The sequence below is a fragment of the Myotis yumanensis genome, unplaced genomic scaffold, assembly GCF_028538775.1.
Source record: "Myotis yumanensis isolate MYYU_CA2020_CCGP unplaced genomic scaffold, mMyoYum1.0.hap1 SCAF_1, whole genome shotgun sequence".
Taxonomy (NCBI): domain Eukaryota; kingdom Metazoa; phylum Chordata; class Mammalia; order Chiroptera; family Vespertilionidae; genus Myotis; species Myotis yumanensis.
In genome coordinates, this window is record NW_027223752.1 from 92,907,129 (window position 1) to 92,930,759 (window position 23,631).

At 41.0% G+C, this 23,631-nt stretch overlaps 1 protein-coding gene across 7 annotated transcripts in view; it reads left to right on the forward strand.

The window, feature by feature from the left end:
• NPAS3 (neuronal PAS domain protein 3) overlaps positions 1-23,631 on the forward strand; it is a 901,514-nt gene that overhangs the window by 690,219 nt on the left and 187,664 nt on the right. The window lies entirely within an intron of this gene.

Genomic DNA, 23,631 nt, shown 5'->3' on the forward strand with positions numbered 1-23,631 from the left:
CAATTTCATTCAGTTATTTCTCAGGATTGGCACCTCCATTGGCTAATTCAAATTTCATGTCATCAGCAGAGGAGAGTGCATTTAACTCATTGCCATCTTTTACTAGGCAAATGTTTTTAGCAGGTACTGGAAGCCATGGCAAGCGAGAATAGGCTCAGTGTAAAGTGGACACCTTTCCGTATTTTTGCATGTCCGTGTGACTGTCTGTTAGGTTTATGTGTCTGTGTTTATTTGCTCCTCAACCTATAAGTTGAACAGTTTGAATCCATTTGTTACCTGAATTGTTTTCTCCTGTTTTAAAACATTTTAATTTATAATCAGACAAGAAGAACAGATGTAAGAGTTGTAATTTAATCATTTTATTGCGATCTTTGTATATTTTGAAGAATTAGATATTGTACTCATGGGAAGTCATATTTTATGCCTAGTTGGAAAAATGAATAATGTAATAATATGCAAAATGTAAAGTTTTAGAACTTCACTACTGAGTAAGGCATATAAACTAATGATCTGGTTAAGGTCCCCTGTGCACCATAATAAATATGGGCTAAATTTGTCATTATAGCTTTAGACAGAGGTTTCAGGCAACAGATTTAATTAAATTCTTTTTTAATATTCATACTTCTAAACTGCATAATTTCCTTCTACTGTAAAACTGAGTGCTATATTAAAACAAACAAAAACAGCAGATTACTAAATGGATATTAGCGTGAATCCAATAAGCATTTAATTCTGGAGAGGACTCTGAGGCGGGAGGAAGCTTTGTGGAGCTTGCTCAGATCTTGACTCAGATCTCTGAAGCTTGTTTACAGAGGTTTTCTTCTGTTTCCATGCTGACTTTTGGGGGGAGATTATTTAGTTATTTGTGGAACTCATAAAGGACACAGGGGCAACTCAAAAAGGCCTTTTGTTAGCCATTAAAGAGTGATGATTATTGAAAAATACAACTCAGACTCTATGAGCAATGCATTGATGACACTGAGGAAGTCTAGAATAGTTAGATACTGATCGCTTTTAGGAAGGTTAACTAATAAGGTCCATTATCCTATAAGGTGTTGTCCCTCCTATGACTCCCAGCCCAGGGACTAGAATTGCCACAGTAACTGTAATTTCTCCTACTAGATATTTGTAAGAGCAAATCTGGATATTTTTGTTCCTTTTTTTAGTGAATAGAAAAGCCATTCTGAATATTTCCACGGGAACACTTCTTCTGTGGAAGGTCATATTATCCATAGAATAACTAAATATTGAATTTTGGAAAGAATTGTCTCATATGTTCTTAGCGAACTTCATGACCACCCTTGTTAAAAAAACAATCAAGCTCCACTCCCCAAGGTCAAATTACCAGTGGGATTTGTAAATCTGCTTCAAAGCTGATTAAATATTCCCATAATGTATTTTACCCATCTGTGCTGGATTTTTTTGTATCTACATTTTTCAGCCCGTTAAAGAATCCCCTCTACCCAAAATTGAGTTCTGTCTTAATCACCTTTGTTTGTATGGCACCTAATGCTGGTGCTTAGCACTGATTTGGGACCAACAAATGTAAATCAAATGAATGGAATTTTGCATATAATCCATAGCATTGTAAATTTTTGTATCATAAATAACCATGTAAAACAGCTAATATGGCCTCCAAGTTGTATAAATTAAAAAAAAAACAAAAAAAACTGTGGACTAAAGAGATTTTAGTTGAGTTTTCCCATTGTTATGTAAATAAATAAATAACTAGCTAAGGATGACAGAGAAAATGGTGACTATTTTATTGAACAGAAGAAATATAGAGTAAATAATTAATATTCTCTGTCCTAAAGTAGCTCACCAGTCTATTAGTAAAACACTAAATATAAGCACAGAAACAATTCCAAATAGCATACGATTGAACATCAAAATATATAATATGAGTTAGACCATCTAAACTATGAAACAGGTAGGAAAAGAACAATGGAAGTTGACCTATATGGGAAAGGCTTTATGGCAATGGTATGATTTTAGCTGGACCTTGACAGACAGGAGAGGTGAGACTATAAACACTGTTCTGGTGAAAGCTCTGATACTTTGAGAAGGTTCTAACAGAGGAGCTGTGAGAACAGAGCATACTGGCCACATTGGCTAGAACCTAAAAAGAAGTGGATACTTTCTTTCCTTACTGTGTGGATCCAGTTCAGAGAAACAGACTATCCACTCTGAATTTATGTCGTGAAACAAGTCTGTAGTTGATAATATGGTTCTGAAGTCAGGAGAAATGGATTCATTTTCATTTTCTAGGACTACCTTTGAAGTTGTTAAGGGAAGATAATTATTTTCTCTCTTCAAAGTATTTTCTCACATCATTTTCCCTGAAATGACAATCAGGCAGTGCCCCAGGTTGGCAAATCCAACCTCAGTTTGATGGATGCAATTCTGAACACAGCCCTTGATTCAATGTTAGTTTCCGTGGCTCAAAATTCAGCTTTGCAAGGTGAATTGTCATATATTTTTGGAAAACCTTTATTTTCTTCAACTTTAATACCAAAAGAGGAAAAAGGTGGTTTCTGAATTATTGCAAACTAGAAAAAGAACTTGGAGATGAAAATCACATTTAATTTGATTTTCTTAATTTAAGTGAGGAAATAAAGACATCCAAGACTCTTAATGACAGTTAACCGATCAGTTTACTTGCCTAAGACAGACACAGGTATAGTCTCAGATACCAAACCAAGGGCATCTTCTCTGGGACTCACTGAATATGTGTGCTAAATATTACAGCTTTTTCTACAAAGTAACTTTGTTTTAATATTTTGTTTAAAATATTCATAATATTTTGATCATCATAAATGTCTCTTAGAAGCAAATTCTCCCTTAAATTAAAAGAAAGTTTGATCTCTTCACGTTTACAGTGAGCACTGGAGCTTCTGCCTCAAACCAAGAATAACAAGGTCTGGCTTTACCTTCCCATTTGAAAAAACTCAAATAAAGAGACAACATATAGAGAACATTGCTTTCCAACTTACTGGAGATCAGGCAGTGAAGGACAATGGACCCTGAGAGACAGGAAACAAAAGTGAGTTCTACGATGACTCCAGCTTATAGGGACCAGGTTCCCGCAGAGCCTAGTGAACACCTTGAGTTGAAGAAACAAAACTGAGACCATGTGGAGATCTAAGTGGCTAGAATGCACTGGGCAGAGAACCAGAGGTGGGGGAGGTGCACAGAGAGGAGAACTCCAGAAATTTCTAGAGGGTCACTCTTAAATATTCTGCTGAGCACTGATCAGTGCACAGAAGTGAAGAAAGCTGACAAGGATATAGGAAAGAACAACCTGAAAGAATTAGAGACAGCAGTGCCCAGCACTCAAATGGTACTAAAAATAGTGCCGGTCTCCACTAGCCAGATTGGCAACCATCAAGACTCATAGAGCTCTGGGTAAAGAATACAAAAGGATCTCGATTCAGGAGTGGAGAATAATTAGCCTAGTCTGAACATTGTTCAATTCCCACCTAATAAATCTTAAAAACAAGAACCAAAGCAACAAATTATGTCCAACTTACTTTAACTGCATCCCAGAATAAATCTCAAAAGTCGTTATAGGGATACAAGAGTATCCATGACCCCAAGACTGTAAAATTCACAATGCTATATGCAATCAAAAGTACCTGACATGGAAAGAAGCAGGAAAATACAGTCCATAATGAACAGGTAAATCATTAATCAAAATCTCTGAACAACTGGCACAGATGTTAGAATTAGGAGATAAGGGCATTAAAATGATTATTATCACTGTATCCCATATGTTCAGAAAGTTAGTGGAGCCATGGAAGATAAAAAAGAAATCCAAATTTAACTTTTACAGATCAAAACTACAATGTGGATAAAATTAACAGTATATTACACAAGCAGAGAAAATATTTAAAATGTGAGCATAACATTAGAAACTACTTGATACAGAGAGAAGAGATTTCTAAAATTAACAGAGAATCATTAAGCTGGGCAACAAGTTTAAGCAGCCTAATATATATGTCAGTCCAAAGGGTGAGGAAAGGGGGAGAAAGGAAAATATATTCAAAGACACAGTGCCTGAAAAATTTCCAAATTTGATGGAAACTATAAGCCCATATCAAGAAATTCAGTTGAACCCCCATCATAAAAACATGAATGAAACCACACCACAGCATGTTTTAATTAAATTGCTCGAAAACAGTGACAAAGAGAAAAATCTTCAAACAGCAAGAAAAAAAGCAGTCCCCCCAAAATATTTACATACAGAGGAATAAACATAAGAATGAAATCAGATTTTTCATTAGAAGGTGTGAAGCAACATTTTTAAGATGTGGAAAGAAAAAGTTGTCAAGCTAAAATTCTATAGCCAATGAAATTATGCCAAATATAAATATTCACAAAAGAATAAAAAGCACCAGAAATGACAACATGAGTAAATATACAAGATTTTTTCTTAACATTTAAATCTTCTTAAGTTGACTATTTGGACAAAAATAATAGCATGGATTTATTTACATATGGTACAAATCCCATTATATATGCTATAAATACCATTATACATGGGATTTATAGCATATCTATACTAATAAAAGGGTAATATGGTAATTGGACCAGATGTCTTCCAGACATCCTTCCAGACAAAGCCACAGTGGCGGGGGCCAAGGCAGAGGCAGTTAGGGGTGATCAGGCTGGCAAGAGAGAGCAATTAGGGGCAATCAGGCTGGCAGGGGAGAGCAGTTAGGGGCGATCAGGCAGGCAAGCAAAGGTGGTTAGGCGTAATCAGGCAAGCAGGTAGGTTAGCTTGCTGCTGGGGTCTGGCTGATCGGGACTGAGTGAGACAGGCTGGATATGCCCTAGAGCCCTCCCATGGAACCTCCCTGGCTTGCCAACCTCCCACATCCCTCCCCAGCCCTGATCATGCACCAGTGGGGTCCCTCTGCCTGCCTATGCCCTCTCACAATCTGGGACCCTTGGGGGATGTCAGAGAGCCGGTTTCAGCTTGATCCCATTGAATGTAGGAGCTTCCCTCTGGTGGTCAGTGCGCTCCCACAGGGGGAACACTGCTCAGCCAGAAGCCGGGCTCATGGCTGGCGAGCGCTGCAGCGGCGGCGGGAGCCTTTCCCTGCCTCTGCACAGGGAGCGGGCCTAAGCCATCAGTCAGACATCCCCCAAGGGCTTCTGGACTGTGAGAGGGTGCAGGCCAGGCTGAGGGATCCCCCACCCCCACTGAGTGCACAAATTTTGTGCATCGGGCCTCTAGTCAGTAATAAGAAAACAAACAACCCAATTTAAAAAATGGGCAAAACATTTGAAGAGCCATTTCACCAAAGAAGATATATGGATAAAAATAAAACACATAAAAGGTGATCAATATCATTGATCATTAGGGAAATACAAACTAAAATCACAATGAAATAAGACATACCTATTAGATAAGTGTTTGTCAGAATGTGGTGGACCTGGAATTCTCATGTGCTGCTAATGGGAATATAAAAATGATACAACCAATTTAGAGAAATAATTCAGTAGTTCCTTAAGTTAAACATATACATATCACATGACCTAGTCATTCCACTCGTAGGTATTATGTAAGAGGAAAGAAAGCATATATCCAGACAAAGATTTGCTCATAGTAGCTTTGTTTGTCATAGTCAAAAACTGAAGAGTCCAAATGTCTATCACTAGGTGAATAGAGTACTAGTATATCCATAAAATAGGATACTACTACTCAGCAACAGGAAGGAATCAACTTTTGATATACATTACAACAAGAATGAATCTTAAAATAATTATGCCATGTGAATAAGCCAAACAAAAAAAGAGTATCCTATCTAATAAAGACAGAATATGCAAATTGACTATCACTCTGTAACAAAGGTGGTGGTGCCCATAGCCAATAAGGAGGGAATATGCAAATTGACGCAACAAAGATGGTGGTGGCTGGGCTGGGATGCTTGTGTTCTTGCCATGGCAATGACGCAGGCATTCCGCCCTGCCCCAGCTGCTCCGGGCCTCTGGGCAGCTCGCGTGCACAGGCACAGAGCAGCTGGGGCGGAGCGGGACGCTTGCTATGGGGGAGGGCGGGTGGCGGAGGGTGGAGGGAGCTACAGGAGGGTGGCAGGGCCGGAGCGAAGGCAGAAGGTGGCTCTGGCCAGAGCAAAGGCAGAAGGCAGCGGCCAGAGCAAAGGCCAGGTTCCCGGGTGCCAGAGGGAAGCCGGTACCAGCAGCCAGGGGAAGGAAGGCCTATTCTTGCACGAATCTTCATACATTGGGCCTCTAGTATATTATAAGTGCATTTACATAAAATTATAGGAAACGGAAATTATCATGTAGTAACAGAAAGATCAGTAGTTGCCTATGGATGGGAGTCAGTAGGGGAGGAGAGGTGAAAGGGCTATATTACAAAGGAGCATGAAGAGACTTTCACGTGTGGCAGATATATTATTCATTTTTTATTTGTGAAGGTTTTACAGGTATTTACATTTGTTAAAACTTGTCAAGTTGGATATATTCAGTTTATTGTCTATCATATAAATCTCTAATAAGATTGTTAGGAATACTTAATAGTTAACTCACTGATGATTTAGAAATATCCCAAGAAATTTGAATAATTGAACATTTTAAATAATATTCTCAATGATGTAGAACAGGGGTCCTCAAACTTTTTAAACAGGGGGCCAGTTCACTGTCCCTCAGACTGTTGGAGGGCCGGACTATAGTTTAAAAAAAAAACTATGAACAAATTCCTATGCACATTGCACATATCTTATTTTGAAGTAAAAAAACAAAACGGGAACAAATACAATATTTGTATTTGCATGTGGCCCACGGGCCATAGTTTGAGGACCCCTGGTGTAGAATAAGCTATTTCTAACATTCTTTAAGTCTTACTATAAGGTTCGCTTTACATAACAGATATTTAACTGCACTCCACTGTCAAGCCTTATATTTATCTCTGTCTAATTCACTTGGGTAGAACTTTGGAATGATTTTATCAGTGTGCTGTGTTTATTCATCCCAGAATTAGGCAATATGGAGTTTTAAAACATTGAAGAACAGAAATGAGATGGCAGTTTAAAAGAGTATCCAAATATGAAGACAAGTTTCTGAAACACAGACTAGAAATGTGCAAATGTGGTTATTTATCCCTATGGCTTTTAGTTTTCATTATTTATTTTTTTAAAAATACAGTGAATGAAAGATGGACAGCCTCTGAGTCTAGAGAGAGGAATTACGTTTAAGAGTGAGAGCTATCACTGAAAAGTGTGTTCCTTAGTTCAGAACTAAAGAGAAAATTGCAGACCGTGTAAGACTCTGAATTCTCACCTGTGTTCAGAGTAAGCATTTGTGGGGCTAGTTAGGAGGCCTGTTGAAAGGATAATCATTCTGCTATAAACGTTCCACCCCCTTTGTCATTTCCACTGTATGCCTAGACTCAGGCATCCACGTCACTGAGACCTCAGCTGGAATCGCCCAGACATAGAGCACATATGGAAGTAAAGAAAAAGGCTTCAAGATCCATATTCTCCCACTGAGCCCCCTGGATTAAAAAGTCTCTACCAAGACCAGAGCATGAATGTCTTGGACACATTGTTCATCTTGGCAGTATCCATCTCCTGGAAGTTTACGTCTGTTAAATTTCGTTTCACCACTTAACTCTCCTTACCTGTAAACTAATCCTCTCCTATCTCTCATGAACTAATCTAATCACTAAAAAGGTTATATTTTTTCTGCCCCAATGTGCCTCTTTGGAAAAATGCTAATAGTATTAACCAAGCATTTACCAAAAAGACAATAATAGCTTTTAGACATGAATTTTTTTTGGAGGGGGGAGGTGTTGTGTGAATGGTAACAAAAAGAAAACGAATTCTGATTTTCTGAATTCATCATTATAAAGGTCATTGGATAGGCTACGAGGATGTTGGCTACTACTTTCCATGAACTGCCTCTGTGTGTTTTGGATAAGATTTATGGCTCATGGTTTATTCTTTTTTTCTTTTTCAACACAAATGTATTTGTACATTATCATAGGTTCCTGTCTTAATTCATAAAGGTAACTAGACATATTCCCCCACCCATTAAAAAAAAGTGAATTTGATGAAAGCAAACTATTCTCTTCTCAGTGGGCTTGGCAGCATTAACATTAATGGGAGCTACGAGTGCATCCAGAAGCAAGTTCATCCCTAAGATGTAAGAGCTCCAGCCATTTGAAATTAGCCTTTGTGGGTCTCCTGAGTTCTGCAGCACCAGGGGCTAATTCTTATTCTTTTTCATCTTTCCCCTTTCTTCACTGGGCACTGATGCCTCATTACACACTGTTCCTCCCATTCCACTGCTCTGTGTCTCTGACTCTGTCTGGTCCAATCAGGAGCCTGTAAGCATCGTCCCCTAGACATCCTAATGCTGGGTAGGGAAGCCCAGTTAGGAACTAGGGTTTCAATTTGTTTATTTAAGTTTTTATATATTTAACCAAATGTAGTTTACCTGGAGAAAAAATTTATACAGACCAGAAGAGTTCAACAGAAGAGTTACTATCTAATCTTTTCTATCACATTCTGACTACCAACTTAGTGACAGCTGTTTGCTTTTTATTTCCTATTTTACCAACAAGTCCTACTGGTAACTCCCAAACCAATGTTTGAAATAAGTCTGGGAACCTAGGAAAAGGAAAACATAAGTTCAAAGTATCTCCAAGTTGAAGAATATAGATTTATTAAGGAAAATGGTATCTTAAACTATTACTACCTGCCAACCCCAGAATAGCGTATGTCTCAGAAAGTTAACTATGCTGTGTGTGTGTGTGTGTGTGTGTGTGTGTGTGTGTGTGTAGAGTCACTAGATAATTCCTGGAAGATGACCTTTCCTGATATTTCTCTTCATCAACTCATCATTGTTCCCAAGTTCACTGGCAAACTACCTCTTAGACACACACAAAAATTTTATTCTCTCTCCCTTTTCTGTAATTTTGTGAGAAGAGGGGCATTTCTTACCAAGGCCCAAAATTGAAGATGCTCTTCCATGACATAAGATATCTATTGTTATGATTCTATCCTTTGGTAACATACAACTCCCTTACCAATATTTGAAACACAATTTTAACATGAAACTGTTGATTATTCATGTTGATTGCTATGAAATAAGGGTTACAAAAGCAATATGGCTAGAAAGAAATTTCATTTCATTTTGTCCACAACTTTCTAACACCTTGCTGAAAAAATGAAACTTAACTTTCAGGTGTGTGTCTATCCTAATCCCAACATCAAACTTAACTTCATTTGATTGCTAGCATTAGTGGCTCTGAAGCTGGATAACATTATTTCCAAATATTGGGCCATCGATCAGCAAGGAGTTAGGAAAGGTGGCTGGGGGCAATGCTGGATTTTAGTGAGCAGTTTAGGGTTTTTCCTAAAGATTTTACCCAAGGATTCAAGGCAACAGCATACGGGAGCAGTTTAGAGTTTTCTTCCAGCAGATGACCACTCTTCATCTTCATCCCGTGTACTCCCAAAACCAAGAGTGAGATGTGTGCATGACCTTTCACAGGGAAGAGGCATGTGTGTCTCCTGATGGTCCGCTCATGAGTGAGGATGTGTGCCTTCCAACGTCACACCCTGGACTCTTCCTAAGTCATTAATGCATTTGACTAGATGATACCCTAATAATCAAAGGAAGCCAGTAGACCTCCCTGAGAACACCAAGCTATGGCTGCCCAGCAACACTAGGTTGGTTAAAAAGATAAATCATTATGAAATGGCATATGTGAAAATGGTTTACAAATTAACCATGGCCGGAGGGAGCTGTGCTAGTAAAAGCGGAGCAGGTTGTTACTCGTGTCTGGAGATACTATGAGCCAAACAGACCATTGTATGGTTGGGATTTATGTCTTTGTTTATTGTCATTAAATGCATGTTTGACAACACTTGCCTTTTGCATGTTTCACAAGGCAAGAACTGTAGAAGAAAAGAGGTGAGATAAGATTCCTTCTTTGGAGGAGTCTTATTCCGGGAGAATAAAATATAGAAGAGAAGGCCAGTCATATCTCCTGGCCTAGAAACCCTCAGAAATACAAACTCTAACTCTCTTGTTAGTTATTTACTCACCACATGATGCATTTTCCTCGAGTACATATTTTTTAGTCATTTGTGTGAACTAGAAGTCGTCTATGAAAATAAATCTCTGTTTTAGGATGTTTAAGGTTACTTTTTTGTAAAAATTGAACCATCATCAATGTTTTAGTGTTCAAGTCAAATTGATCATATTGTATTGCTTTTTTTTTAATGATAAACCAGATGATTATTTTACTTTTTGTGAAAATGTATTTAAATTCATTAATTTGGCTTAATGTAATCTATTTAAAAAGCTTTAAGAGAGAGGAAATCAATTAACAATAAATGAAATCATTTATTTAAATATTAATTTTAAATTATTGAGTAAAATTAATTTAATTATTCTGACTGAAATATGAAAATGGGCAGGCTGGCCCTGCAGCTCTGGGGAGAGTAGCTAGATGCCTCCTGGTGGAACCACTGGAATCTGCCCCAGGTGAGGCTGTGGGGGACCTGCGTTCACAGCACTATGTGTCAGGCCACTGGTCCCCTCTTCTGATGTGTGGCTACCTCTGGAAATCCAGGAGGCTGGTAGGGAGACACAGCAGAGATTGGTCAGAAGGTCCTTCCCTGGGAAAATGAAAAGAGAATAAAATCACCTCTTGTTGAATCTGGAGAACAGTGATGCCTCACTGCTCAGCTGGCCTCTCTCTCCACTCACATTTGTGCACAAAGCGGCTCAGCATACCCTGCTGAGCCTCCTCTGTCACCCCCACAGTCTGTGCTCCCCACTCCTGGAACCCGACCTTTGTTCTACTCTCCACTGGCATACACTGTTTTCACCTCTCCAGTTATATTGACTTCCAAGCAGATGTTCTGTGGCAAAGTTTACACAGCATTTACATCACTTTTTTTAATTAATCAAATTCTCCCTTAGAGGGATATTAGTTCATGTGGCTTTAAAAAATATTATTGCTAAAAAGTAAATATACCTATTTTTTAAATATTTGTTTGTATGCCATTTGTGGGTTTAGAGTGTGGGACATGGGGGCTTTTTAAGTATAGTATCTTATTTAAGGACAACTTTTACTCTAGAAAAAGTAATTTAGAGTTATAACATGTATCTGTCAAGATTATATTAAATTCTCCACCATAACACCATTGTTGGGTCTCCCCAAATAGATGATTTAGACACGTAGAGTTCTGTTTATCCCATAAAAACATGTTTATCAGTCAAGTTGAAACAGAATAAGTCATTAAGACCAACCTGTAGTGATAATTTTGTAGCCCAAATAAACTTAAGAAAACTTGCAGAAGAATGTTAGTATTATGGGCATTATAACTGCCCAAGTTATGTATGTAATAATGTTTATTTTTAAATATAAATTAATATGGAAAAGACTCTAAGTTTTATTCATGTAGTCTGTGTCTTAAGAGAACTATGAGACTTCTTTCTCCACCAACTTTAAACAAAGTAGAATCACTAGAAAAAGTGTTGGAGTTTCTTTCTTCCCCCTCCTTTCTTTTTCCTTTGAATTATTTTGAAGAGAAACAAGTGGTATGAAAATCCCATCAGCTTAAAAAAACAGGTGTTTTTGATCTTGCTGTTTTTATTTTTTTCATGTTTTATAATTCTTGGTAGATATCAGGCAGCAGTGTAATGTAAATGAAAATTTAATTCAACATATATTTTAATGAGTGACTACTGTGTTCAGATTGGTGGGGTTTTAAATATCCTATATAATAAAAGCCTAATATGTATGCTAAATGTCCAGTCATCTGGTTTTCCATTCAACCAATCAAAGTGTAATATGCTAATGATATGCTAAGGCCGCTCAACTGCTCTCTATGATGTGCATTAACCACCAGGGGGCAGATGTTCCAACCGGTAGGTTAGCTTGCTGCTGGGGTCCGGCCGATCAGGACTGAGCGAGATGGGCTGTACACTCCCTGGAGCCTTCCCGTGGTCCCTCCCTGGCTGGCCAAGCTACCATGTTCCTCCCTGGCCCCGATCGTGCACTAGTGGGGTCCCTCAGCCTGGCCTGCACCATTTCGCAATCTGGGCTGAGGGACACCCCCCCTCGAGTGCACAAGTGTACTGGGCCTCTAGTGGATGAATTCTCATATCTACAACACCCTTAATGTATACTGTATGCCCTTCTTAGACTGAACAATTAGCTGCCTTCTAACCATACCTGAAAATATCTCTACTCCTTACTTTGTTGGTGCCACAAAGTGTTCATGTTTCAGCATTGTCTCCTGATCCCCCTCCCCCCATTCCAGTGCTCCAGCACCACCATGTCTGTGTGGTCTGCAGAATGTGCCATGCTTCTATGGCTTTGACTAGTCTCTGCCTGGACCGTCCTCCTCCCTTTTATCTATCAGGTTACTATGTTCTTCCATGAAATGCTTCCTAACCTCAAGAGCCTGAATTCATGATTTGCCTCTTTGCCAAAAGTCTATCCATCTTTCAAATTCTGATTAAGTATAGTGTCTTATCCTATATAGTAGAGGTAATATGCAAATTGACCATCACTCCAACACACAAGATGGCCACCCACATGTGATCAAAGATGGCCACTACAAGATGGCCAACAGAGGAGGGCAGTTATGGGTTATCAGCCCAGCAGGAGAGGGCATTTAGGGGCAACCAGGCCAGCAGGGAAAGGAAGTTGGGGGCAACCAGGCTGGCAGGGGAGGGCAGTTAGGGGTGACTGGGCCGGGAGAGGAGGGCAGTTAGGGGCAATCAGGCCAGCAGGGGAGCAGTTAGGCATCAATCAGGCTGGCAGGGGAGTGATTAGGGGGTGATCAGGCTGGCAGGCAGAAGTGGTTAGGGGCAATCAGGCAGGCAGGCAGGCAGGTGAGCAGTTGGGAGCCAGCAGTCCTGGATTGTGTGAGGGATGTCCGACTGCCCATTTAGGCCCAATCCCACAGGGCAGTTGGACATCCCTCCAGGGGTCCCAGATTGGAGAGGGTGCAGGCTTGGCTGAGGGACACCCCCCCCCAGTGCACAAATTTTGTGCACCGGGCCTCTAATCTACACTAATAAAAGACAAACATGCAAATTGACCGTACCTTCGCTATGCCTTAAGACACGCCCACCAGCCAATCAGAGTGACTGTATGCAAATTAACCCAACCAAGATGGCGGCCGGCAGCCATGGAGCTGGAGCAAGCAGGAAGCTTGGTTGCCCCAGTGATGGAGGAAGCCAAGCTTCCCGCCATGGCTGGCTCTGAGCTCCACTCAAAACAACAAAGTTTCAATTATAGAAGGTAAATAAACCCCAGATACCTGCTTTCAGCCAGCTGTGGCCACGGAGCTGGAGTGAGCAGGAGGCTTCCCTCCCGCCCACCCTGGCCAGCTCTGAGCTCCTCTCAAGGCAACAAAGTTTCAATTATAGAAGGTAAATAAATCCCAGAATAAAAAAAAAAAGGAAAGGCTGGGAGCTTCCGTCGCTGGGGGGCTTGGCCAGCCTGAAAACAGCCCTCAGCCCCTCATCCAGACTGGCCAGGCACCCCAGTGGGGACCCCCAACCCTAAAGGGGGTGTGGCCAGCCTAAAAACAGCAATCAGCCCCTCACCCAGGCTGGCCAAACCTCCATGGGGTGAGGGTCCCCACTGTGGGGGGGCTTGACCAGTCTGCAAACAGCCATCAGCCCCTCACCCAGGCTGGCCAGGTACCCCAGTGGGGACCCCCACCCTGAAGGGGGTGTGACCAGCCTGCACAACACCCATCATCCCCTCACCCAGGCTGGCCAGGCACCCCAGTGGGACCCCCACCCTGATCCAGGACACCCTTCAGGGCAAACCAGCCGGCCCCCACCCATGCACCAGGCCTCTATCCTATATAATAAAAGGGTAATATGCAAACTGACCCTAACAGCAGAACGACTGGGAATGACTGGTCACTATGACACACACTGACCACCAGGGGGCAGACACTCAATGCAGGAGCTGCCGCCTGGTGGTCAGTGTGCTCCCACAGGGGGAGCTCTGCTCAGCCACAAGCCAGGCTGATGGCTGCCAGTACAGCAGTGGTGGCGGGAGCCTCTCCTGCCTCCTCAGCAGCACTAAGGATGTCTGACTGCAGCTTAGGCCTGCTCCCTGCTGGCAAGTGGACATCCCTGGAGGGCTGACAGGCTGCCAGAGGGATGTCTGACTGCCAGCTTGGGCTCAATCCTCCAGGGAGGGGCCCTAAGCCAGCAGGTCGACATCCTCCGAGGGGTCGCAGATTGCAAGAGGGCATAGGCCAAGATGAGGGAAACCCCCCCCCCCCCCCCGAGTGCACAAATTTTGTGCACTGGGCCTCTAGTTTATATATATAAAAGCCTAAGTGACTGGCCAGCCATTTGACCATCTAACCGGTAGCTATGACATGCACTGACCACCAGGGGGAAGACGCTCAATGCAGGAGCTGTCGAGTTGCAGTGAATTGGCAGCTGCAGTTTTCAGGTGATGCACCTGGAACCAGAGAGGAGGGAGCCCAATTCTGGGGTGCGTCACCCAAGAACTGACCTCTCACAATCCAGAATCCCTCGGGGGTTGTCAGAGAGCCAGTTTCAGCCCAATCCCTGCAGACCAGGCCGAGGGACCCCACTGGTGCATGAATCCATGCACCAGGCCTCTAGTATTAAATATAAATACCTTATGATGCTTTCTTTGACCTCAAGGTTTGTAAGTCTCTTCAGAACCTCAATGTTGCTATGTATGTATTTTTATGATGCCACTATCTTCTTTCTCATACAATACATGTGTGCTTGTCCTTATCACCTCCACCTGTCAAATTCTAAATTTCTTAAGGTCAGAAATGCACTTTCTCTCATAATAGTTATCACCTATTAGGCTCAGTCTCTGGCTTATTATGCTTTCATGAAATCTAAGAAACTAAAATATGCTAAGCTCTAAAAATAAAACCCTAGAAGACCCAAGCTTATAAAATAGGGACTTATCCACTAAATTTGAACCCATGTAAAAATATATGTATTTTACAGTCATTTCATGTATGTCATTGAGAGCTTCTTCATCCAATAGAAACTATTCAGGATATGGTTGAAGGGCAATTATTAAGCCTCTCTGAGTTATATTCCTGGCACCTTATAAGGGCCCCACAATATTTGTAGTAATTAATTGATAAATGGGCATGTTAAAGCTATGCAGAGCTTCCCACAGAGAATTATGTTTGTGTAGTATGTTGGTGGGTAGACGTGAACATCCTTAGTATGTGCCATATATTTCCTATTGATACCCTGAGTGGCAACATGGAAAGAAGAAAGATCAGAGCCTTGGAAAGATAAAGATGGTGAGGATATCAGAGCTGAGGGGTTAGGACACTGAAGGCCTTAAAACCATATTTGCATTTTAAGAAGGAATATTGCCTAATTCAGAAACCATATTTTTAGCTACCAGGGGTCATAGATGTCAGTAGTTAAAGCATTGTTACCTATTTGAAGGTCAGAACAAAATAGAAATAAATAATTCAGAGCAGTATCTAGTTATTCAGTTTTCAAACTCCCAATATTAATTTAAGGATCAGAGACTTTTAGAATCTAGGTTATTTAAAATAACTAAACCTTTTTTAAATTCAATCATTCAAAACACATGATGAGTACCTATTTAGTTAAAAATTTCAGGAATATAAAGGTGACTATTTCTTCACCCAGATTTTCAAATAATTTACCATTTAGGGCATACCAAAACTTATTATAGTGCAAAGCAGAGAGTCAGATGCAACATGAGAATTGTAGAAAACAACCATGAAAATTGAGAGGTGATGGGGAAACAACGAAGAATTCACAGAAGAGGGTGCACTAAGACTGGGCTGTGAAGGATGTGTAGGAGTTCAATAACTAGAGCTGATAAAGAACCATTCTAGGTGAAGGAACATTAGACAAAATGGGCACCAAGATGACAAAGGGTAACACAGAGGACAATAAAGAACTGACTGTGGCCCAGTGATTAGGTTTGTGTTGGGCAATAAGCAGTCTATATTGGGATCTGATTTAAGAGTACTGTCCCTTACAGACTAAGGAGTTGATAGTTTATCTGACTGGCAACAGGAAGTCACTGAATGTTTTTAAGGCAGAGGATGGCATAACCTTAGTAATACTAAGAGAAGTTCAATTTGGCTATGATGCAGAGGGTAGATTATAGTAGAAACATGAGAGGCAGGAATATTAATGAGCTGTTACAATCGTGACTGTAGAGGTAAAAGGTCAAAACTAGAACAGGGGTAGTGGGCTTAGAAAGGGAGTAAGAAGAAGTAATCAAGGACTCAATTACTGATCTGACATTGAGAGAGAAAAGAAAAAGAGAGAGGGAGAAGTCAAAGGTCACCTCCATATGTCAACCTGATTACTCTGACCTGGAATGTGGAGGTGCTATGAATGGAATATGGGCAAAAAGATAAATTTCATTTTAGTTCTGATTTAATTTTTATCAGCCTATTACTTTTTCATTTCATGCTTCCTTTTGCTATAGTTTTTTTAGTAATGTCAAAAAGAAACACAGTTCAATTCCCATATTAAATGGGGACCTACTGCCATATTGAGATCTTAAACAAACAAAATGAGAACTAAGGGTACATGATGAGTATCTCCATAATCATAGATTCTTTTCCACATAATCAGTGTCTGCTCTACATTGTAACCTAGCTTGACTTACTAAACTGTTCTGTCGTGGCTCAGTGGTTGAGCGTCAACCTATGAACCAGGAGGTTACACTTGGATTCCTGGTCAAGGGCACATGCCTGGGTTGCGGGCTCAATCCCCAGTAGGGGGCATGCAGGAGGCAGCCAATCAATGATTCTCTCTCATCATTGATGTTTCTATCTCACTCTCCCTCTCCCTTCCTCTCTGAAATCAATAAAAATATTTTTAAATAATAAAAAAAATAAACTGTGTTCTTTCAGAGAAAAAGAAAAACACAAGAGATAGAAATGTTGCCTTTTTTATGGTGGTACTTTGATTTACTGCACTTCTAAAGGAAATTTTGCTCTCAGGAGCACCGGTTCCCATTGAGTCCCATAGAAGGCCCATTCTCCCTTCACAAGGCAGCCACAGTACAAGCATAGTTGGAGTCAATTTTTCCACTGCTCTTTTTGCCAGTTCCCCATCCCTTAACTCAGCCTCCTGGGATGGAGAGATTAGCTGTTTTCTGTGACTTATTTACTCCTCGACACTTTCCTTGAGCCTGCCAACTCTGGGGCCAGTTGTGGTCCTGACTTCATAAGTTGGCCAACTGGCCTATTGGGAATTGAGTTAGACAGAGTCAATGCATTTGGTAAAGGCCACCAAGCCCTCACAAGATAAGATGTTTTGTATAAATTTATGGAACAGAGTCAACACTACTCGCTCATTCCAAAGGATGTTCTTGACATTTTCTTTATTGGTGAATGAATTTGTGTTTACCTTAGGCCACTGGCTGATGTCAGGAATATGGTAACACCCTGTAGAATGCTATGGAAAGGTAAGGGATGAGGAGTAGGGGAGAAGGGGAGATCATAGATTCAGAGAAACTCGAAGCTTGGCAGTTGTCAGGTTCTGAAATCACATTTTCAGCTCTTCCCGGCCTCAAAAAAAGCAAGTGGTTGAGTAGCTGCTGAGCTAGAACTGCCCGTTCAGAAATGCTTGCCTTGGTCAAGAGGAAGGTCTCATGCTTCTTGTTGGATTCTCACTCAGCAGAGAGGGGCTGAGGTTAGAGCAGCTCTTTGAAGCTGGAACTATTTTTGTTCAGAAACGTGACATGATTTGCTGGTGGTGACAACTGATTTGACAATGACCAGTGATTTAGGTCTACCTCTAATAAGCGAATTAATCTGAGCTAAAACATAGTGATCTGTCATGTTTAGAGATACCTCAACATCTGGCGGACTTGTCCTCTGTCAGCGTAGTTTGTCCTGTGCAAATCTTCTGTCAAGTGAGGAAAAGAACTGTGGGGAGAAAATTACATGGCAGTTTTAGAGTTAGTGATGAATTTTTCTCCTAACATACCAGCTGTGCCAGCAACACTATTTTTCATGGCATTAATCAAATATCTTGCCTGCAGCACCTTCGCTCCCCCAAAGGCTAAAAGATGAATCTGTCAAAAAATTTCACTGGGATTTGCCAGCAGCTTTTCTCAGCTCAGATACTAGTCCGAGCACCTTAGAAGTCTGAGCGAGGCTTTTAGAGATAGCCTTGGGGAATTAAAAGCTGTATAGGGTAATTTTCCTTTACGCTAAACAAAACATCGAAGCCTCCATTGCATCCTCCATTGCATGATCAAGTCCTCAAGTCTGGAAAGAGGCCAAACACTCAAGCTTTATTAATGTATTCCATTTACTGACTCATAGCAAAGTACTTATTTTTAGTTGGAATTTTGAAATTAGCAAACTACAAGAGCAATTGAAGGCCATGGAATGAACTCATTGCTTGTTCCTCAGAGAGAAAAATCCCAGATGAGAGGAGATTCAGAAAAAAAAACAGCCCCCCACACCCACACTCCCACAAAGGTGCTGCCTGTAGCTTGACATATTGGCTGACATTTATATCTGAACAGTTTTCACCACCTATAATCTTGGTTTTAGCTCTTCTGCTTCCAAATAAACTTGGCACATTTGCTTTGTGCCCTTCGGAGGTAATGTGCTTCCTACTCATTTTCAAAATTAATAGGTATTTCAGTGACCACTAATAACCCTGAGACTTGCTCTGAATGAAAGGATGCAAATTCATGTTACACTAACCTAAAAGGTATGAAATCATTGGGATAAAAGGCTGTCAAATTAGACATCCTGGTAGGAAAGATTTTTACATCATCTTCTCTTCCCTGTTAACTATTGCTTAAAAGGCAATGACCATTCTTTGATTCCTTAAATGACAAAGAAGGCTCTCTAAGAGTGTTTGCCATTTAACTTTCCTGGCAATATCCTCAAGATTGTGGAGCAGTTAAAGAGAAATGGGTGACACTTCTATCTCTCTGCTAGTAGCTGCCTAATGTTACTCAGTGATAGGTGGTGAGCCTGGGAACTCTGGAGTCCAGCTCAGTGCCTGAGACACAGCAGACTCAACAAATGTTTGAGGAATAAATGAAATCCTTGAATCAACTACAAAAACTATTTTAACGATTTCAACAATGTTAAAACCACCCTGAACAGAGAAGCATCAAATCTTGTTCTATGCGTATTTCTGGTATCTACTCTAACCTGACCCTAGAACACTCTTCCAGATATTAGACTATAATGAAATGGTTTCCTATTATTAAATGGATTAGTTTACCATGTTCATAGAAACTGGTAAATGGTGGGGCCTAGAAATGCAAGGTTACTTTTCTAGTGAGTGCAACTTGGATTAGTAATCAAACAATAGTTGAAGAAGGAAGGTTGATGAAGGGGTAGGATTTGAGTAAGGCTTTAAAGATGTAGAAAGAATCAGTGAGGTACTGTCACTGTGGGAGTAGCACGAGGAATTGATTCTGTAGTCCATTGAATATCTTGGTCTTTGAAAAGTAGTATCTGAAACCTATAAAACTAAGCTCAATTTTCTTTACAGTGGAAGCAGTAAATGTTCATAATAAACTTTTGGTTTCTTTGAATTAGGAAAACCAGCTTCACATAAGAAATTTCCCATATTTATGTGGCTGTTTATTTGCTACCTATAGAGGAATATATGAGTTATAATTTATAATTTAAATTTACTGTGAAATCCAAGGCCTATACATTATGCATGTAGGTTTTTATCATATTTGCAAATATTCATTAATGTACACATTTCTCTATTCCTGAAGTAGATTAGAAGAATAGGTTAGCCTATTATTGCCTGTTTCTGAATGTGCTCTTACCCTGTATAAAATGAGACAAGACTGGGATGATTAAAAAAAAGAAAAGTACCTTGATTAGGTGCACTTTAGCACCTAAAGCAGTTTTCTTTCAATAATGAAAGTGAACAGAGTTTCATTAGTTCAGACAAGGATGTATATGACGGTAAATTTGGAGCCTGCTCTCTGTGTGTGGTTTGTTTGTTTGTTTGTTTGTTTGTTTGCAGAGAGCTCAGCAGGGATATTGCATAGCTCACAACATCAATGAACTAGAACTCAAGGGGATGTTGTTTTGAATCCACTCTTGTATATCCAAAAGAGGTATGTTATTTGGAAGGACTTTGGTACTGGTGTATTTTGCAGTTTGACAACTTGGAACTTGGTAAACTGGCAATTGGGTATAGACAAAGGTATCCATTTATCTCATATATGTCTTGTTGAGGCAAAGCTGTCAGAAGAAATCTTATCACATGGTGCCCCATTTGTTTTCTGTGGTGATTTATGATGGTTTTGAAAAGGTCTTGTGATCCCATAGGCTGCCACGATTCTCTGACTTTTTTCTGTCAATGGATCAGATTTTTGACATTTTCTGAGAGCATTCAGAAAAGATTTGATAAATCAGCTTGTGGTGTTTATTTTAATTGATCTGAAGCCCATTCCTTCAAGAATTCATCAACTGCCGTGACAGGGCCTGGATGTGCTGCAGCGGGATGAAAGAACCGGGCCGGCCATGCTTCTGTGGTGACGATATAGATATTTTGTTGAAAGTTTATGCGCACCGACGAGAAGATGTCATAACTAATTTACTATGTTGTAAATCTTTTGACACAGATTCTAATTCATAAATCTCATCCATCACATATGATTCATGAAACGATAGACAACCTTTGATGAGAAGGTACTTTTGTCTGTGTTCCAAGTTCCTTACATCTTTTTCTTATTCAAAAATAAATCATTCCAGAACAACAGAATTCTATTATGAAAATGGAACTCTAGAGGTCCTTCATTCTTTTGCTTATGTGCTCACACTCATAAAAAGTAAAAGTCTCTCTTTGAAAATAAAGATGTGTTTCTGTGAGAGCAAGAAGCTAGAAGTATATGTTCTGTATAGATGTGGGCATTATATGCATAGAGAAACTGATTTCAAAGACTTGGCAAAAATGAATGTTAACTATTTTTCTAGAACAAATTGACTTCTGGTAAGACAGACTATACTAAAACAGAATGTTCCTTATATTAACTTTTATTTCAAAATTAATTTTTTAAAATTAACATTTTTATGACATAATTTGGTTAGTTATAATGCCCCAAATATTAATTTTGTTCTATAAGTTTTCCTAAGTTTACTTAGGTTACAAATTTATCCCTACCAGTTTGTCTTATTGACGTATTCTTTTTCAACTTGACTGATACATAAACAGGGAATCATTTTTCTCAGAGTGTCCCTAAGTAGGGCCCATAAAATGGTTGGTACATGCAATCCTAATTAGAGTGAGTTTTCCTATTTTTCTGAGCAATCTACAGCCAACAGAAGGTGGTATGTCATCCAACTAACCTGCTAGAAAGTTCATAAATCTGATCATATCTGAGAATGCCTTACCATTGGCAAAACACATATATGTAATTTTATTACTAATTAGTCATTTAGATGATATGGCAACCAGAACTATACCAGTGACTGTGAACTATATAGACGCTATGTAAAGATATTGCCTTCCAGAACTTTTCAACAATGTGAAATGTTGGGGTTAAAATAAGTAACATATCAGGCAGTTACGATACTGTAGAAGTGGCTATGGAACTGTCAAAAAAGAAGGGAAAAATTAGTCATATTTATGAACATCTTGAAAGATGCCTTGATTTAGGGACAAGTATTATAGAGGAAATAGAACTTAAATTTGTACTTGAAGAAGTTATCCTATATAATAAAGAGGTAATATGCAAATTGATTGTCATGCCCTCACACAAGGATGGCCGCCCCCAAGTGATTAAAGATGGCCGGCAGGGGAGGGCAGTTGGGGTCAACCAGGCTGGCAAGGGAGGGCAGTGGGGGTGACCAGGCCTGCAGAGGAGGGAAGTTGGGGGTAACCAGGCCTGCAGGGGAGGGCAGTTGGGGGTAACCAGGCCTGCAGGGGAGGGCAGTTGGGGGTGACAAGGCTAGCTGGGGAGGGCAGTTAAGGTCAACCAGGCCAGCAGGAGAGGGAAGTTGGGGGGGGACTGGCCTGCAGGGGAGGGCAGTTAGGGGCAACCAGTCCATCACGGGAGGGCAGTTAGGAGCAACCAGGCTGGCAGGGGAAGGCAGTTGGGGGTGATCAGGATGAAAGGGGAGGCCAGTTAGGGGCAACTGGGCCAGCAGAGTAGGGCAGTTGGGGGCAAACAGGCCAGCAGTGGAGGGCAGTTGGGGGCAACCAGGCCAGCAGTGGAGGGCAGTTGGGGGTGACCGGGCCGGCAGGGGAGGGCAGTTGGGAGTGATTGGGCCAGCAGGGGAGGTCAGTTGGGGACAATTGGGCCAGCAGGGGAGCAGTTAGGCGTCAGTCAGGCTGGCAGGGGAGTGGTTAAGTGGTGATCAGGCTGGCAGGCAGAAGCGGTTAGGGGCAATCAGGCAGGCAGGCAGGCGAGCGGTTGGAAGCCAGCAGTCCCGGATTGTGAGAGGGATGTCCAGCAGTTGGACATCCCCCAAGGGGTCCCAGATTGGAGAGGGTGCAGGCTGTGCTGAGGGACACCCCCCTCCAGTGCATGAATTTTGTGTACTGGGCCTCTAGTATATAGCATCAAAATACTGTCAAAATTACTCTCTTTTTCCAGCACAAAGATAGAGACATCAGAGTGTTTGCATAAAAACCACAGCAGTTGAGTGTGAAGTTTATTTCTATTCCCCTCAAGTTGGTAATAGTCCATAGACCTTGAGTCACTGTGTGTACATTTTAAATGAACTACTTATGATAATAAGAGTATAAACCCATTTCAAGCTTATAATAGAGGATTCTAATTTTATTTAATTATCTCCATACCCCATCTTCATAAAACTTCTTATATAAATAGCTAGTAAGTTCCAAAATGACCTAATATGCATTTTCTTAATTACCTTTCCCTTCTGATGGATGTGGTAGCAAGCAATGGAGTTCCTAAAAGTAAGCAGAGAGCAGTCAAAAAATGAGAAATTAAGGACCTGGATCACTCACAAATTAGAGAACTCTCCCTTTCCTACCAAAACCCAAATTAACAAACTCCAAGGGTAAAAGATGAAATAAGGAAAAATACACAAGTAAATGCATCCACTTTGCCTCCAACACACACATCCTCTCCTCTTGAAGCGCTCAAGTTTTAGAAATGAAGACACTCAGAGAGGGGAAAGGTCAGGCAGAAAAAAGACACAGTGCAAAATGCCAGGTCTGTAATGGAGGGTAATGCTATATAATAAAAGGGCAATATGCAAATTGATCGAAAGGCGGAACAACCTGAACACCCGCGGCCCCTCCCCCCAACAGCTCCTCCCCCGAGGGGGACCTGCCACCCTGATGGGGGGGAGGCACGGCTGGCAAACTGCCCATGGTCCCTTGTTCCAGCCAGCCCCACCCTGGAGTGGGCACCCCCACCCTGATCAGAAGCCGGGCCAGCCAGCAAACCACCTGTGGCCCCTCATCAGCCGGCCTGCCCCTGATAGCCCGCATCGGGGGCAGGCCGGCTGGACCCCACCAGTGCATAAATTCATGCACCGGTCCTCTAGTTTGAAATAAACTCCTGCTCAGAGCCCATAATGAGGAAGAAGAGAAACCAAAAGCCAGAGAGGTTCAGTGTCAGAATTCAAATAGGTAAGT